The sequence below is a fragment of the Euprymna scolopes genome, chromosome 7, assembly GCF_053919585.1.
Source record: "Euprymna scolopes isolate OS-2025 chromosome 7, ASM5391958v1, whole genome shotgun sequence".
In the NCBI taxonomy this organism is placed as follows: Eukaryota; Metazoa; Mollusca; class Cephalopoda; order Sepiida; family Sepiolidae; genus Euprymna; species Euprymna scolopes.
In genome coordinates, this window is record NC_136488.1 from 87138327 (window position 1) to 87156001 (window position 17675).

General features: G+C 32.7%; 1 protein-coding gene and 1 pseudogene across 21 annotated transcripts in view; one reads left to right on the forward strand and one right to left on the reverse strand.

Moving 5' to 3' along the window:
* Nucleotides 1–17675, forward strand: part of LOC145279820 (otoferlin-like) — a 1618966-nt gene that overhangs the window by 819361 nt on the left and 781930 nt on the right. The gene's annotated exons all lie outside the window — the stretch shown is intronic.
* LOC145280449 (5S ribosomal RNA) lies at nucleotides 16673–16790 on the reverse strand (annotated as a pseudogene).

The following is a 17675-nucleotide window of genomic DNA, read 5'->3' on the forward strand; positions in this document are numbered from 1 at the left end:
TTTGGGTGTATGACATTAAAGTGATCAGACTTTTTTTTCGAGGTCCACCATCGCTACCAGGGGATGGATGGGTGAAAAAATTGCAGCTCATTTCAATGTACATGGCCGTAAATTGCAGAAAAAATAATGACAGTATTTTTTAAAATTCCATCCAACACATTAGATCAGAGAATTTGCTGAAAGCACCACATTTGCTCAGCATAGAGGTTATCCTAAGGACGAATTGGTTACGTTAGTACAGTCATGTGGCGTGGTCATCCTTCTGAATAAACAATTGCAGAAGCATGGATGTCTTGAATCGCAGAAAGGTTGGTCAAACAAGGAAAACTTGGATTCAAATGATTAGACAAGAGTGGAATTTGGCAAACAGTTGATCTGCTGAATAGTGAGAACTGGAAAGTGGGCTTGCGAAATATCAGAAGATGGCTGACTCCTGGATAAAGGAAAAGTGATGTTAAAAAAACGTGAGCAGAGGGCATCAATAATAATAATAATAATAATAAAATAAAGACTAAATATTTTTCTCATTTTATGATGCATTTTAGGTCAGGAAACCGTTATCTTTAGACAACCTGATTTGGTAGCACCAAGGTTGTAGATATAACTATAATATAAGTTTCAGCGTGATACAAATGTGTGACAAACAGTTATTGTAGTGAACAATCAAGTGCTTCATTAAGCTGTGCTGGTTAAACTCATTTCACTTATGAAATAAACCTTTACATTTTTCATTTCACTTATGAAATAAACCTTTACATTTTTCATTTCTCTTATGAAATAAACCTTTACATTTTTTAGCATTGAGTCGAAACGAAAGGCCAGATTATTCAGACAGTTACAATGGACTCTTTAATACCAAAAAACATAATGTCTATTGTAAACAATTCATTAAAAACGATTCAGTAAGCAGAAATTGTTAGCTTTCTTCATAGTTGATGGGAAGTAGTAAATTCAATATTTTTTCAATCTTATTAGGCAATACTTAAATGGATTATACTCGGTGGGATTCATATTATTTGGATTATTCAGACTAACGTTCTCATCGTAAATGTTATTTTCACAATGTCTTAGCCGATGTAACCTTCGACCTTTTTCAGGTGTATCTTGCTGCACTCTGGAATATTTCTGTCAAATTCAGAATTCTTTCAGTTGTACTCTGGAATCTCCATGGAATTTCGAACGAACCCCTTTATTTAATCCTCGAGGGTAACTTTGCTCTCGTTCTGCCAGTCATGACCAAGGAGAAGTCTTAAGTAATTCGGAATTGTTAGTATTGCCGTACTAAGGATTGAACCTCTGACCCACAGAAAAGTTTCACTTAGAACTGACTTTTACCTAATACTTTATCCGTTATGCCATGGGTCCTCAGTACAGGTGATACTAAATAAAGTTCAGTTCTTCAAATTCTACAGAAGGACACTTTCATTTATGTTTCGTATAACGCATGCATACAAAAAATTGCCTTTAATTATTGCATTATTTATTACATTAATTATTACATTAAGTATTACATTAATTATTACATTAATTATTACATTATTTATTACATTATTTATTACATTAATTATTACATTAATTATTACATTAAGTATTAAAATAATCATTACAGTAATTATTCCTTTAATTATTACATAAATTATTACATTATTTATTGCTTTCATTATTACTTTATTTATTGTATTAATTATTACACCAATCATTACTTTAATTATTACATTAATTATTACAATAATTATTACTTTAATTATTACATGAATTATTACATGACTTATTACGTTAATTATTACATTATTACTTTAATTATTACATTAATAATTAATTAAATTATTATATTTATTATAAAATAATTATTACATTAATTATTACAATAATTATTCCTTTAATTATTACATAAATTATTGCATTTATTATTACTTTAATTATTACATTACATTAATTATTACTTTAATTATTACTTTAATTATTACTTTAATGATTACATTAATAATTATATTAATTATTACATGAATTATTACATTAATTATTACTTTAACTATTACATTAATTATTACTTTAACTATTACATATCTTATTACTGTCATTATTACATCATTTATAACATTAATTATTACTTTAATAATTACTTTAAGTATTACATTAATTATTACTTTAATAATTTATTTAATTATTACATTAAATATTACATTAATTATGACTTACAGTATTGCATTCATTATTACTTTAATTAATACATAAATTATTACATTAATTATTACATTAATTATTACTTTAATTATTACATTAATAATTACATTAATTATTATATTAATTATTACTTTAATTATTTTCTTATTACATTAATTATTACATTAATTATTACTTTAATTATGACTTTAATTATTACATTAAATTTTACATTAATTATTACTTTAATTATGACTTTAAGTATTACAATAATTATTACTTCAATTAATAAATTAATTATTACTTTAATTATAACTTTATTATTACTTTAATTATTACATTAATTATTACTTTATTACGTTAATTAATACATAACAATAACATTAATTATTACTTTGATTATTACATTAATTATTACTTTAATTATTATATAAATTATTACTTTAATTATGACTTTAATTTTTACATTATTTATTACTTTAATTATTACAAATATTATTACTTTAATTCTTACATTAATAACTACATTAATTATTATTTAATTATAACATTAATAATTATTTTAATTATTACTTCAAGTATTACATTATTATTACATTCATTATTACTTTAATTATTAAATTATTACTTTAAATATTACATTAATTTTCACATTAATTATTATATTAATTATTAATTTGATTATTACATTATTTCATTAATTATTACATTAATTATTACTTTAATTATTACATTTTTACATTAATTATTACTTTAATTATTACTTTGATTATTACATTAATTTTTAATTTGATTATTACATTAATTATTAATTTTATTATTACATTAATTATTACTTTATTAATTTGATTATTACATTAATTATTACTTTAATTATTACTTTGATTATTACATTAATTCTCACTTTAATTCTTACATTAATTATTACTTTAATTATTACTTTAATCATAAAAAATATGCAACAAGACAGAGAGTCATGCCCGAAGAATGTCACAAAACAGGTACCACACTATTGTCTAACCCATAAAAGAGTATGTAATGCTTATAGGGACGGTCTTATAACAGAATCGATCTTACACTAATCAACACTATTACACCCACCACCCCTAAAATTCGGAGAGGTAATAATTGGCCGCATTGTATCATGATAATGAAACAGATATTAAACATATCATCCAAAAGATAAGGAAATTACAGGGAATGTAGTGTTATGATAACAGAATAGATACTACACTACTTTACCTAAAACAAAATAGGTAATTCCAGGGAGCACTGGTTTATGACAACATAATGGAAGTTATACTACCCAACCACAAAAAGGAGGTAATTCCAGGAAGCATTGTCTTCTGACAACAGACTAGATACTACATACCTCACTTAAAAAAAAATAGGTACTTCCATAGAGCATTGGTTTAAGATTACATGATAGATGCTATATTACCCCACTTCAAAAAGGACGTAATTCCAGGGAGCATTATCTTATGACAGAATAGATGCTATACTACCACACTCCAAAAATCAGGTAATTCCAGGTTGCATTGTCTTATCACAGCAGTATCGATACTACACTGCCCCATCCCCTGAATTGAGTATTGGAAGACATCAGCCTGAAACTGTATTGAGCATTAACGGATAGTAAGTAATACAGACAGATACGAAATCTTCATTAGTAATAAATCTATTATGTAGTCTATATTTCCTGTTTCTTTTTTTATTTACATCACCCTCTTAGTTTGCTCTGCCCACTACTCACTGTATTACCCTCATTCCATCACTTCTTGTCTTATTCTATATATTGCATAATCAGCTACCAGTTCTCGTCAGATCACCGAAGTTAAGCAACATTGAGCCTGGCTAGTACCAGATGGGTGACCATTTGGGAATTCTAGGCGTTGTATGTGCTCTCCACTTATTTTGGCATTGTTTCCAGTCGTCCTGAACCAGCACTTAGTCTTTAACAATGCCGACATAGGAGAGGTGTAGCTGGAGATTGTGTAACTCTTGCCACAAAAATTTCATGTGCAGCCACCCTTACGGTTGGTATCCATTGTCTGTCAAGACTGAAGGAAGCTACCATGTATGCATGCATATATATATATAAGAACGTGTGTGTGGCTGGTCATGAATAGGCTCCTATATGGTTGACTATTTTAAAAAACTGATTACATATAATGATAGAAGATGTATCGAGGATCAGGAATGGGTATGTTTGATCTGGCAGAACGGTGGTTCATAAAAATTGTGGGGCCTGCGTTCGCGCCTGGCCTCCAAAGTATGGAAATAAAAAATGAAAAAAAAAAAACGTTTACAAGGGTTTTTGATATAGATGTACATAAGAATACTTTGATAAGTATATTTTAACTTAAATAGGGATGGTATAATAAAATTGTGGGGTCTGCATTCGCGTCTGTACTCCATGGAAATATGGCACACACTTTAACAAAGACTTTTCATATCTATTTGCGTAAGTATACTTTGATAATTATGTTCAAGTTTGAAAAAATATGGTATAATAAAATTATTGTGTGACCTCCATAGAATGTAAATATGTCACAAAGTTTAACAAGGATTTTTAAAAGGGGCGAGGGTCCACAATAACACGTTAACTTTTATCTTAATTCACGTTAGCTTTTATTTATTTTTTGAGTTGAATCATGTTGTGTTGAATAAATTCACCTCATAAATTCACGTTCTTATTAAAGTGAAAGCAAAAAAAAGTCTGAACTTTAGACAATTCTCGACACAAATTTTGCATAACTCTGTTTTTTCCCTTCTCCACTTGCACGTGGCACTCTTTTGAAAATAGATAAATAGATAAATAATAAAATAAGAACGTTACTTGTTATCGTGTCAAAAGAAGGAAAAAATCCTGCTCATGTGATTACGTGTCTTTTTAAAAACATTTACATAACATTTTTATTTTTATTTATATATCTGTTTAAGCTTTTTTTTGTCAGTGTACTAGCAGGAATTCAGTTGATTGCAACCCTTTCTACGTGTTATTTACATGACAATAGTACACCCCTGAATCCGACGGCGCAATACTACACCGTTCAATACTGTAAAACTGAAACGAAGCTGTTCTGCTTGAAAAGGGCGCCATTTTCTTATTCATATTTATATCGATTCTTTGCATTAAAAAACTAAAGTAATTACGTGTTTACTTTTTTAATATTCCATTTTGATGTTTTGGATTATTTTACTTAAGTATGTTATATTTAGGGCTTATTTTAAGAGAGAGTCTTATTATAAGTGATGCTTAGAGAGTCTTAGAGTCTTATTAGAGTGAGTCTTAGAGAGAGATGTTGTTGTAAGAGAGAGATGTTGTAAGAGAGATTGTTCGTGTTATGACGGTATTCATATATATTAAATGTTCATACTTAGAAGTGTAGATATGAGATGTAGAGTTCACATTGTAGATATGAGATGTGTATATCAAGACATTCTAAACCACATGATATACATAAGACATATATAACAATTTTCACTTTACCTTTTGGTAGAATTACAACACAAAGACGACGTTTATAAAAACACATGATGGGTTTATTTCTTCTCCCGACCGGCCGTGGTTTTCTGAGTCAAGAATTCAAAGCTTCACATTCTAAGTTTCAAAAGTTACCGTCTCGCTTCTAGACGTTCGAATCCCAACTGGACTGTCGTCTGTCGTCCTCAGACTCCCTCTGACTCTCCCCCAGTTCTCTCAAGTTTCTAACTATATCTAGAACTTCCTATTTTCCATGACGTCATACACATGTTAAAACATGTGTCTTCTTTCACGTGTTCTGGACATGCGTGTCCAAAACTTTTTCCTTTGTTTACAAAAGGAATTTTAACCTATATTCCCAGTAACCTATATTTCCAATATGTTAAAAACATGTTTATTAAATTATCTTGTAGTTGCATTCCTCAATTGAATTTTTCATAACAGAATTGACAACGCACATTCTTTTCTTGAAACTATTTTATCTCTAAGCTAAACAATGGTTTGTTTTACATTCCATTTTCTAATTCTCTCTCGTAATCTATTTCTAAACCTAATTTACGAGGTTCGAATTTCGTCTATTCTATTTCATTTTCATTTTAACTAAATCTCTATTTTTTATACTTACATGAAAAGGGGACAGCCCTTATCATGTAACGAGTAAGTAAAGCTTCATTATTTTTCAAAACTGTTTTTGTTTCTTTGTTTTTCGATATTTCATCGATATTATTTAGTAAGAGTGTTTAGCAGAACAGCCAAAAAACGACTACCCGAAAAAATAAATATACAAGAAATAAATGTTACCATAGTCAATAAAAGTTCAGTTTATGTTTTTGTTTTGTTTTGAAATAGTTTTTAATGCTCTCTACTTGAAATAATTTCAGCGAACCGAAATTAAAACGAAATTTGAGGCAATAATTACTTAAATAAATTTTTATATAAACTACACATGCCATAATCGAATATTCCTCAAGTACAAAATAACGGAAAACATTAAAATATGTTTATAAATATTCCTTACTTTGACGGAACTCTCTTAAATTGTTAACACAGAATGCTCAGGTGCTCTCCTTCAAATTGAAAACGGGGCTCTCCATTTCAAAGTCGCTGCCATTTTGTTTTGTTTTTTAAACGAGTTCGTGAATTAAAAAGAAAATATTTTTACAAACTACTTTAAAATACAAACCAATGAACTTTTCTACCATAAAAGTAGCTTTTATTAAGTATGGTAACATTTATTTCTTGTATATTTATATCATTATATATATAAACTTTTCTCTTTGTAAGGAAACATCATTTTGTTGGTCACTCTTGGCTACGAATGGAGACAAAGTTGATATAAAAAATATATATTTTCGCGAAAATTCTTTAGTTTCATCATATTTTGCTTAGGGTAAAATTTTGGAGTATCAAAACCTATCTCTTTACAACCCCTTCCTTTTCATAACCTACCATATTTTCATCAATCACAGTCCATTTTCTGTAGGCTGTTTTTGAACTCAGTCAACGACGGGTACTATATATACTAACAGAAGTACCCGTCGTTGACTGAGTTCAAAAACAGCCTACAGAAAATGGACTGTGATTGATGAAAATATTGTAGGTTATGGAAAGGAAGGGGTTGTAAAGAGATAGGTTTTGATACTCAAAAATGTTATCCTAAACAAAATATGATGAAAGTAAAGATAATTTTCGCTAAAATATATATTTTTATATCAACTTTGTTTCCACATATATATATACACGTATGCACACACATAATATATATATGTTATGTGTGTATATATATATATATATATTATATATATATTTAATATATTTAAGTACATATATATATATAAATATATATATATATATATATATATATATATATAACTGTTGAGATTTCCCCAAATCCCCAAATATAGATGGTAACGAAAATAATGTGACATCGACAAGAAGTAAGAAACACAACACAAGTGAAGTTGTTATAAAACTTGTATTAATAGGAAAGATAAGAAAGAAAGAATTTTTTTTTTTTTTTTTTGCAAAAACCGTCGCTTTTGCGGAACTTATCTATGAATCGTCCTTTTAACGTTGTTTGTTTCCTGTGGAGTTTGGCCGGGTTGAGATTAAAAAGAGAAGCCTTGAATTCTTTGGTGCTGCAATTGCTGTCGAAATTCTCCCACGTGTCTGGTATGAATGGCGGAGAAGACTGAAAAACTCGTGTTGTCTTCTAGGCTTCAACAAGCAAAAGGAAGAGAATTCGAAATAACCGCTCTCGACGGGTGAGGAGGAATCTAAAAAGGGAGGTCCGTGATTGGTTGTTTTTTCATCCAATCACAGGGCACCCCGTTAGTGACTCCTTAATAATTCCAATAAAACCATTATCGATAATTTCCCACACTCTTCATCTGTGCCTAAACCTAAACATAGATTCCATGAGCAAAACTTCTTTCTTAGAACTGCACACCTGTGGAACTCTGTTCCGCTTTTCTGCTTTTCAACTGACAACAGTATGCTTGTTTTCAAGTCCAACATGAACACATTTTTGATGAGCCATCCCTACTACTAACGAAGACTACGACACTTTCCCTTTGACCACTGTAAACTCATTAACCCTTATTCTCGAGTGGCCTCGGGGTCTTGATAAGTGGTGACTCAAAAACAATATATATTATTTTTGTGGGGTACAAATCACCCCTATTTGAGAACTAAGTGTAATCAACCAGTTCTATGAATACAACTGGTTTCTGAGACTAAATGGACACATTTATACCATGTTTAACTGCATGCTACGAACACGTTCCTCTCATACCACTTTAGTGGCTTCTGTATTCTTTATGATAAATACATATTATATTTTATACACTTTACACTACTTGTGGTTTCTTTAATTTGCGACCCCTAACACGAGTCTATAACAATAATCTTCAAAGTTTTTCAACCTTTAAGACAATATTAAAAAATGAGAATAATGTTGTATCTATTCAGAAAGTAATTAATAACAAACATGATGATTATTATTATGATAAATACTAACAAATATTTTTTGCTAGTATATGTGACGAACGTATACTACGTAGCTATCTGTCCCAAGGAGGAGGTAATGGCTGGGATGATGGCATCATGATCACAGAACTGAGAGTACACTACATCCCAATTGAAGCGGATAATGTTATGGAGCAGATAATGCTATGAAGATACTTCTTTTTTTTTTTACACAGTGGTCACCACTCATCAAGGCCCGGAAGCCACTCAGGGATAAGGGTTATTGCAAGTACATTACGTTAGTGTGGCGATTGGATGAAGTGTTTACTTAAGGGGGCGGTTCATTAGGAATTTGTTAACGTTGGACTTGAAGACATCCAAGTTGTAGTCAGGTGGGAAGCGGGCAGACGGAACAGAGATGGAGAACAAATACTACACTATTACTTGACCACCAAAAAGGAGGGAATAATGCCTGGAAAAATGTATTGTAGTAACAGAACAGATACTTCACGATTTCTCTTAAATTGAGCATCGAAAGACAGTGCATTTGTCTGGAATAATCTAGTAAACTAAATTGAACATTAAAAGATGGCAATGTTATAGTTTCGACTTTAGATATAGAAACAATTGTAGAGTTTCGGTTTAATGCAGACATATACCAAATCTCCATTAGTAAAAGATTTAAGTATCACGTCCTTTTTTTTTTTTTTCTAAAAAAAAATCTTTTTCATTACATTTTTTTTTCTTTCAAGTTAAGGTTAATAGCGCTTTTTAATGGGTTCCCTTTCCTTTTAAAAGCATTTTATGTGGTTCTCTTTTTAATTGCTTTTTAATGTGTTTCTCTACTGTTTCACAATGTTGATGTGATATTTGTGAATGGCTTTTGTAAAGCAGTAACGCTAAGATAACAGATATGACCTTAACATGCCACAAATGACAGGCACCGGACACCGATCCCTGTCTGTTTACAGAAAACATTAACCAACATAAAAATGATGTGAACATCTGTCATGGAGAGCTGACTTAACTTTAGCTGTAATTTTTATATCAATCAGCTGCACCGCGCTGGTTTCAGCTGTGAATACTCAGTCTGACGTTTACAAATATGAAAGCAGCTAATTGTCACACTGGAGTTGCTTCCCTTGAAATTAATTCAAACTATGCCTTCTGGTTTTTTGTAAACGGGTTATCTAAGCTATATCGATTTATGTCCCTTTTATTATACGAATAATTTAGATCAGTCTTTATCAATTATTTTTCCCATGTGGCCCATTTTAAGCGCCAAAAAACCTTTGTAACCTTTAATAATAATAAAAATAATTCAAGTTATATGGCAATGTTTTTTTTTATCAACATAAAAAAATATTGTAAAAATAATTATGAGATGCCGTAAGCAATAATCGATGTTTTATGAACAAGACTATACTGACTGCGCTATAAGATCATAATTTCCGAGGTAATCGGAATTTGGACACTTTAGTCTAATAGCATACAAGTATAACCTCTATTATTATTATTATTATTATTATTATTATTATTATTATTATTGGCCTCCCACAAAAGGAGGGTGGACCTGTAAATTCACCCTTGTCGGTTTGTCCGTTCGTCTGTCCACACATTTCTCAATAACTACGCCATGGAATTTTTTGAAATTTTGCACAAACATTAAACATGATATGAGTAAAACGGATTTTCTGGGAAAACTCCAGTTGCCCCCAAGGGCTACCTTTTGGGTTAAAATGGATAAAATAGACACTTTTGTGCTTATCAAAAAAAAATTGATGCCTTGGGTTTTTATAAAACATTTTGAAAAGTTGTAACTAACTGATTTCTATATAATTTTGTTTGTCTATACTTCGCGATAACTCTTGGGTGTGTCTCAGAGGCTCTTTTAGGGCTAATAAAAACACTCGATTTTTGGGACTATTTTACAATATTTGTCCAAAATTTTCTGTGTATGTCTATTTAGTAGTTTTGCATGGTGCTGAACTCAAATTTAAATATGGGGTTAAATGGGGAGGGGGGTGCAAATGATGGACTTAGTCATTTCTTTTTTGCATGGTGCAGAACTCAAATTTACATATGTTAAGGCCTAAAACTGCATCGTTTGTTCATTTTCACCAGAATTTAACGTCCTTTGCGGACTTTCAAGGCTAAATGGATGGGAGGCCAAATACTGAACTTAGTCATTTTTTTATGCCTCGTTCACTGTGCAATCACAGGGGACCATGCATGCTTCACTTGTTATTTTACTCACGTTCACCTCTAACAAGGCATATCGCCACTTGGATGTAAGGGGCTACTATTTGGGGCCATGCCTAGGAAAGATTAACAAGATGTTGGTTTACGTTACATTTAAACTTCTGCATATCAGTACAGTCAGGGAAGCAGGTAGCAGGAAGGGGATTCCAAAGTTTAACTGTTCAGCGGAAGAAACTATTAGAGTAGAAAACTTTCTGGCATTTAGGGACCTCAACAGTGAACGGGTGTGTTTGTTGCTATGCGGGTTTGTCAAAGATATGAGTACATCGAGGGGGCACAAGTGCAACGAGTTCATCAGAGCACATTCCATTAAAATACTTGTAAGAGTTTTTGATGAGCCGTTCCATATAAGTTAACAAATTTACCGAATTTCCATTACTAACGATCATTATATTGTCCAATTGACTACTGTACACTCTTAACCCTTATCCTCGACTCTTGGCCTTGATAAGTGGTGGTGCCTATGTAAAATAAAAAAAAAAAAAAAGAACAAACAGGCACAAAAATGCAACATTGTGGTGATGGGACAGGGGTTGGAGCTTAGTTGACAAAGTGGGACCTTTTAGATTGAAGACTGTTTTGGACCCTATCCAAGAGAGAGATTAGTGGTAGATGCACCGTCCCAGATGCGGCAACAATAGTTCATCCATGGGTGATTGGTGGCTTTGTAGAGGTACAAGATACTCTAAAGAACTTTGTGTGTGTGTGTGTGTGTGTGTGTGTGTGTGTGTGTGTGTGTGTGTGTGAGAGAGAGAGAGAGAGAGAGAGAGAGAGAGAGAGAGTTTGTTCTCTATAGATTCCTGAACGAGTACCTAGCAATGTTCTTAGACAGGTTTTGTCTTGGAATGTTTCCGATAAGTATCACTAATAGAAAAAAGTCTGATAAAAGAAGAACAGGCAATTTTTTAACACCTTATACAGCCTAACATCACAAGTGCATTTGAGAAGTTTTCATACCACACAAGCAGAAAGGCCAGGCATATAAAATTAACAGTAGGTTCTTTGATGTGATAGGAGCACATTCGAAATGAATGCTTTTGTTTAGAGCACAACTGAACCATGAAACTTAACTTTTGTATTTTAAATTTTAATTCAAGCTGTTACGTATAAAAATAGTGCAATGTAGACTACAATGTACTGTGGATTCAATCCCTGTGGGAGACATGTTAAGCTTCTTTCTGGTGCACTGCGATGGGTCCCCAACTACAGCATGTTTGATTTGATTGAAAAATAGGCGATTTCACCGATTTCAATGGCAATAAAAAGTATGAGAGTGTGAAACATTGGGCAACGTCGGGTCTCCCGGCTAGTATATATATATATATATATACATGAAAATGACCTTGGATGTCTGTCTGATGAATGGTCTCTACCAAACTCCTCTGCCAATTTTTTTTCTAAAGACTTGAAACTTGATATAATGGGGATTTGGACCTGTGGAACAAATTCGATTTGGTTTTTAGTCAGTACAAATAGCTATTAAGGGGTCAAAATTGAAAAAAGCACTATAACTTGGTAGGCATAATCGACTAAAAATGTTACTTTTATGCATGCGCAAATATACATTTATATCTTTAACAATATTATTTTTGAAGTTTTTATATGCGTATGGACTTAGCTCAGATGGTAATGAATAATGTTGGAAAACTAAATGTTTTGCTTTCAATTCTAGATGATGGCATTAAAGTCATATTACTTTTTTTTAATTTTTGGCATCATTACTATATGTTGGATACAATATGATAATCATTAGAGAATTGGCTTTATAATAATAAATATGAAATTTGTATGAATTAACATATTTAAACGTATTTTATGACTGGGCAACGTTGGCCGACCTGCTAGTGTATGTGTGTGTGTGTGTATTACAATAGTCTTGTCTTTTCTTTTTGCTGGGGATGGGAGATCCTACCAGATGTCAGGTATTCACATATTATTTCAAAGACTCCAACTGCAAGAATTAATTGAGATTCTAACCCTCCCTTTAGGCAGAATTGTTTGCATCTCTCTTGCACTTGGTTCACCAGGTATATTTGCTTAGTAGCTTTGAAAATTCTTTTTTTATAAGTCCGGTTAGTTCTATAATAACTGGAATGATGGAGATCTTCCTAAGATTCCAATTTCTTTTCACGTCGCACATAAAATCTTAGTAGTTCATTATCTGCTCCCTCTCATTTCTGTGTAAGCCATCCATCATTAAGGACACTGACTTCACCTAGGATTGCAACTTAAGGCCAAATGTTGCCTAACTCTATAACTATTACATCGACTTTTATATAATTTACAGCAGGGATGTTTTAACACGAGTAACAAATATTCATATTCATATAAAGTTAGTGTTGTGAAACCGAAACTTACCTGCATCATGGACTCTTCCAGTACTATATTATGCTGTGAGATAACACTCTCATTAAAATCAGCAGGAGTACTAGTAGTGTGCAGCACGTACAACTACTCATATTGGGCACCACCAGATAGTAAGCTCCACTTACCCTTTATCCTATCCTTGTACCCTTTTCGGTTAATATATTTTTCTTCCATCTACTCCATGTTCTGTGTTTTCCTTCCGTGGTCCCAACCTTGGGTCCACATTAGTTAGTTATGTGTATATGTTTATTTATTTCTACGTATAAAATTTACTCCTAAACTAATTAACCAATCATCATGAATTTCGAAACACGGCTGTTAAGCATAAACGTAGGATATGTTCAGTTTTATGAAAAAGGACCAAGAATCCATTTATGAAAACTCAGATATTTCCTATATTTTGTGAAATTTTAACAATAGGTATTAGACATCAATTAATAAATATTCCCCAAATTTTAATCTCTTTCGAATATTTTAAAGGGGTTTTAGAGAAAAAGTATCTGGCCTTCGGGCTAAGATCACAGTGTAGTATCTGTTCTGATGTTACACTTAATTTGTCTTTAGTCACTAGAAGGAGAAACTCCTATATACTAAAGCAATTTTTATTTTTGCCTACTTCCCGAGTGCCCCGTTTTTGGAGTGCTGGTTTTCGCCCACATTAAAGACGACCTTGTGTCGCATTTTGCTTTGTGGGGAAGCAAATAAATACCGATATGAATTCAGTCTTCCATTTTGGAAATTCAAATATTTCAGATTTAAATTAAATTTGATCGATACTTATTAGAGATCAGTTAAGCAAGATTCCTCAAATTTTCATTTAAGAAAATGAAATCTTAGAAAATTTCTAGAATCCAAATAATGCAATGGATTTTAATCAAAATTGGAATAAGTATTCTAGATATGACGTTTATTATACATTGATTTTAATCTTCGTAAGGGAACATAAAAATACTGCAGGGCCGTTTTGATTTAGGAATGCATTCCATCCATCTTGCGACGGATATTCCTCTAGTATATACATGTACATGATTTTTTTGATTTTTTTCATTGCATTTTCACTCCAAACAAGTCACAATGGCACTTTGATGTAGGGGGGGGAGACTACTATCTGGGACATAAATTGCGGGGATGTTCTGTAGGGAATTGAGCAGCAAGATGTTTGTTTACATTACACTTAAACCGTTGCATGTCAGTACAGTCGTGGGAGCAGGAACCTGGAAGGGAATTCCAAAGTCTAGCAGTTCTGGGGAAGAAAGTATTAGAGTAGAAGGCTTTCTGACATCTGGGGATCACTACTGTGTAGGGGTGGAATTTTGCTGCCTGTCGAGTTTAAAACATAAATTTATTGCATATTATTCTTCTAAAATGCCCTCCAGTCCAGAGTGCATTTTTGAAATTCTCCAGCTGTGACAATTAGGCTTTAGTAGGGTGTATTCTAGTTTCTGCTGTTGCTGTTCATTTGAACCTTAGATCATAATAATTAGGCAGTCATTTCATAAGATGTATAGCAATAACATACTGAATTTTCAAGAGTCTACGACTATTTTAAATACCTGTACAACAAGTCTGGAAACATTGAAGGCACCTCGTTTTTTCCTGTTACTTTACTTTGAACTGTCATATTTCGCTTGTTCACCCGATGTCTTTTAATCTGTGTTCACCCCTCTGTTCTTGACGAATTTCCAAGTGGTGCTTCCTTAAAAAATATTTTCTCTTTTTAATTGCTTTTTAATGTATTTTGCTATTGTTAAAGGTGAAATTATCTAGTGCACATGTTTTTCAAAATTCCACTTGACCTTTTGTCTCACCTTCTGAAGCGGGGAGTAAATAAATATACTATAATAAATTCTCCGAGATCGTATTTTTAATTTACTTCTTTATTTTTTTATACTAAACTAGCATGGTTACCTGGCGTTGCCTGGAGCAAAGTTGTAATATATTTCTATTAAAACTTCTATTTCTGTATTCCTCTCTTCTTTTTTTTTTCTCTCTTCCACTCTGCAACTCCCTATTTTTCCTCTGCTCACCCCATTTATTTCTGGACACACACACACACACACACACACACACACACACACACACACACACACACACACATACACACACACTTGTCCTTTATGTAATAGATTCCTTGAGGAATGCGTCGACAATTTCTTTCCAGACTAGTACATAAAATGTCTGAAAAGTCGACCCCTTCCTTGACAAAATATAGTTGACTCCCGAAGAACGAATTCGTTTTTATTGTCGATTATTATTCATTCACAAGGAAGATACACGTGATGACACAACCAGGCGCTGAAAGAATTAACTAAAGCTGTCCAGTTCATCACAAGCAGGGGTAAGGTTAAACGCCCAGAACCCGCAGCAAAGTTCTATGCAGTAGGAGGCAAAGATATCTGGCCAAATACCAACGTCATGTCCAAGCCCTGCAAGCAGAATCTTCTGAGTGCAGTCGATAATTGGGTGTGTGCTGCAGATCTACATCAGTGGAAGCACTATCTAGAAATTATCAACAAAAGTGGATTAAGACTAAATTTAGTGCTTCACTCTCAGACAGCAAAAGAAATCCTTCTGATTGAATTAACAGTGCCATATGAGAACAGGATTGATCAGGCCCATGTTTACAAGTCTGAAAAGTATACTGCTCTAGCCAGAGACCAGAGAGATGCTGAATTCAGCGTATTTGCAGTTGAAGTGGGTACAAAGACATATGTAGGCTCGTCTGCCTACAATCTCATGAAACAGCTGTCCATCTCAAACAAAGCACTGAAAGCAATTAGTGAAGGGCTCCTGGTTGAGGCGGAATAAAAATCGACTGCATATATCTTAATTTCCCTAATTTCATGGTGATTAAGACATCCATCTACGACACTGAAGCATCTGAAGCGTATGGGTAAAATAAAATAAAATAATAAATAAAAAAAATAAAAAAACACATGGCAGCAGAAAGACATCCAGGAGTCATAACCTGGATGTTGCCCCCCCCCCCAAAGTGTAAGGAGTTAAGGGTCAAAACACTTGATTGAAGGGGTTTTCTCCTCTGAGGACTTTCTCTGCTGTTTAGCTCTCCATCCGAGTTTCTTTCCACATTCAAGGTAATGCGGATCAAGAATATATAAACTTTGTGGATGTTTATTTTGTAATTTGGGATTGTTAGCTGGACACATATGTGCACACACACACACACACACACACACACACACGCACACACACACACACACACAAGTACCCTTTATATTGATCAATCGATGCCTACATTCAGTCTCAAGAGACAATGGACACTTCTGTAAATGTAGCTGCACGTGTAATTGTGAGGCAAGGTTTACACAATCCTCATCTACACCTTTACTGAATCGGCACTGCTTTGGTCCAATGGCAAGGAGAGGCCCAAGATTGACTGGAAACAATGCTGAGAAAAGCAGAAAGTATCTATAACACTTAAAATTCCCAAATGGTCACCCATTTTAGTACTGCCCAGGCTAAACGTTGCTTAACTTCAGTGATCTGACGGGAACTGGTGTACCAAAGTGATTATGTCATATATATAATAGACGAACACCCACTTACTATGGCCAAATGCCATTCGAGGATACACGTGAATGAGACTGTCAGTTCAATGGTGACCAACTTTATGAGAGGATTGGAAACGATGAATGGAATGGGGAAAATTTAATTACTTAAGATGATGTCTCGATAAGTATTTGCTGATATTAAACTTGCTGATGATCATGTTGCAGTCTGCAGGAAAGCAGTCTTGTGGTGATGTGTTCTACAGATGCGAAGTTTATTGATATGAAAGTTCTGTTTATGGGAATTCCATTGGATGTTTTCATGCACAAAAAAAAAAGAGGAGGAAACATCTCCAAGAACTGGCAATCATCATTATTATTATTGTTGTTTCTTTTCACAAGATGTTTTATCTCGGGAGTTGAGCTACGAGACCCAGTGGTCTTAGGTATTGCAACTATCCTATTATTATTATTATTATTATTATCATCATCTATATGTTAATATGATAGCGTGTATGTTATTTATTTTGTGTAATACGCTTACATTTTTTTTCGTCCGAGTGAATGTCGTTTAATTGTTATAATCTATTTCTTGTAATAAATAATTTTACCAAGAATTCTTCAGAAGTTTTGGTTTCGATTTGTTATGTTTGCAGGTTGATCCAAATAACGTATAAGGCAATATAAATGAAGACTCAACAAACAAAGGTAGATCAATAAGAAGTGTGTTAGGAAAAGTATATTTACAGTATATTTACATAATGGCTGTCAAGTAAGAGAGTCTTGGCTGGAGAACATATCTGCTCTCGGCTCGGCCTTCGGTGGCTTCTGGTTAACACACACTCAGACTAACCGAGTCTTGTTATTTATGTGTAATATTATCCACATATGTAAATGAGTGGGTGCAACCACAACACGAT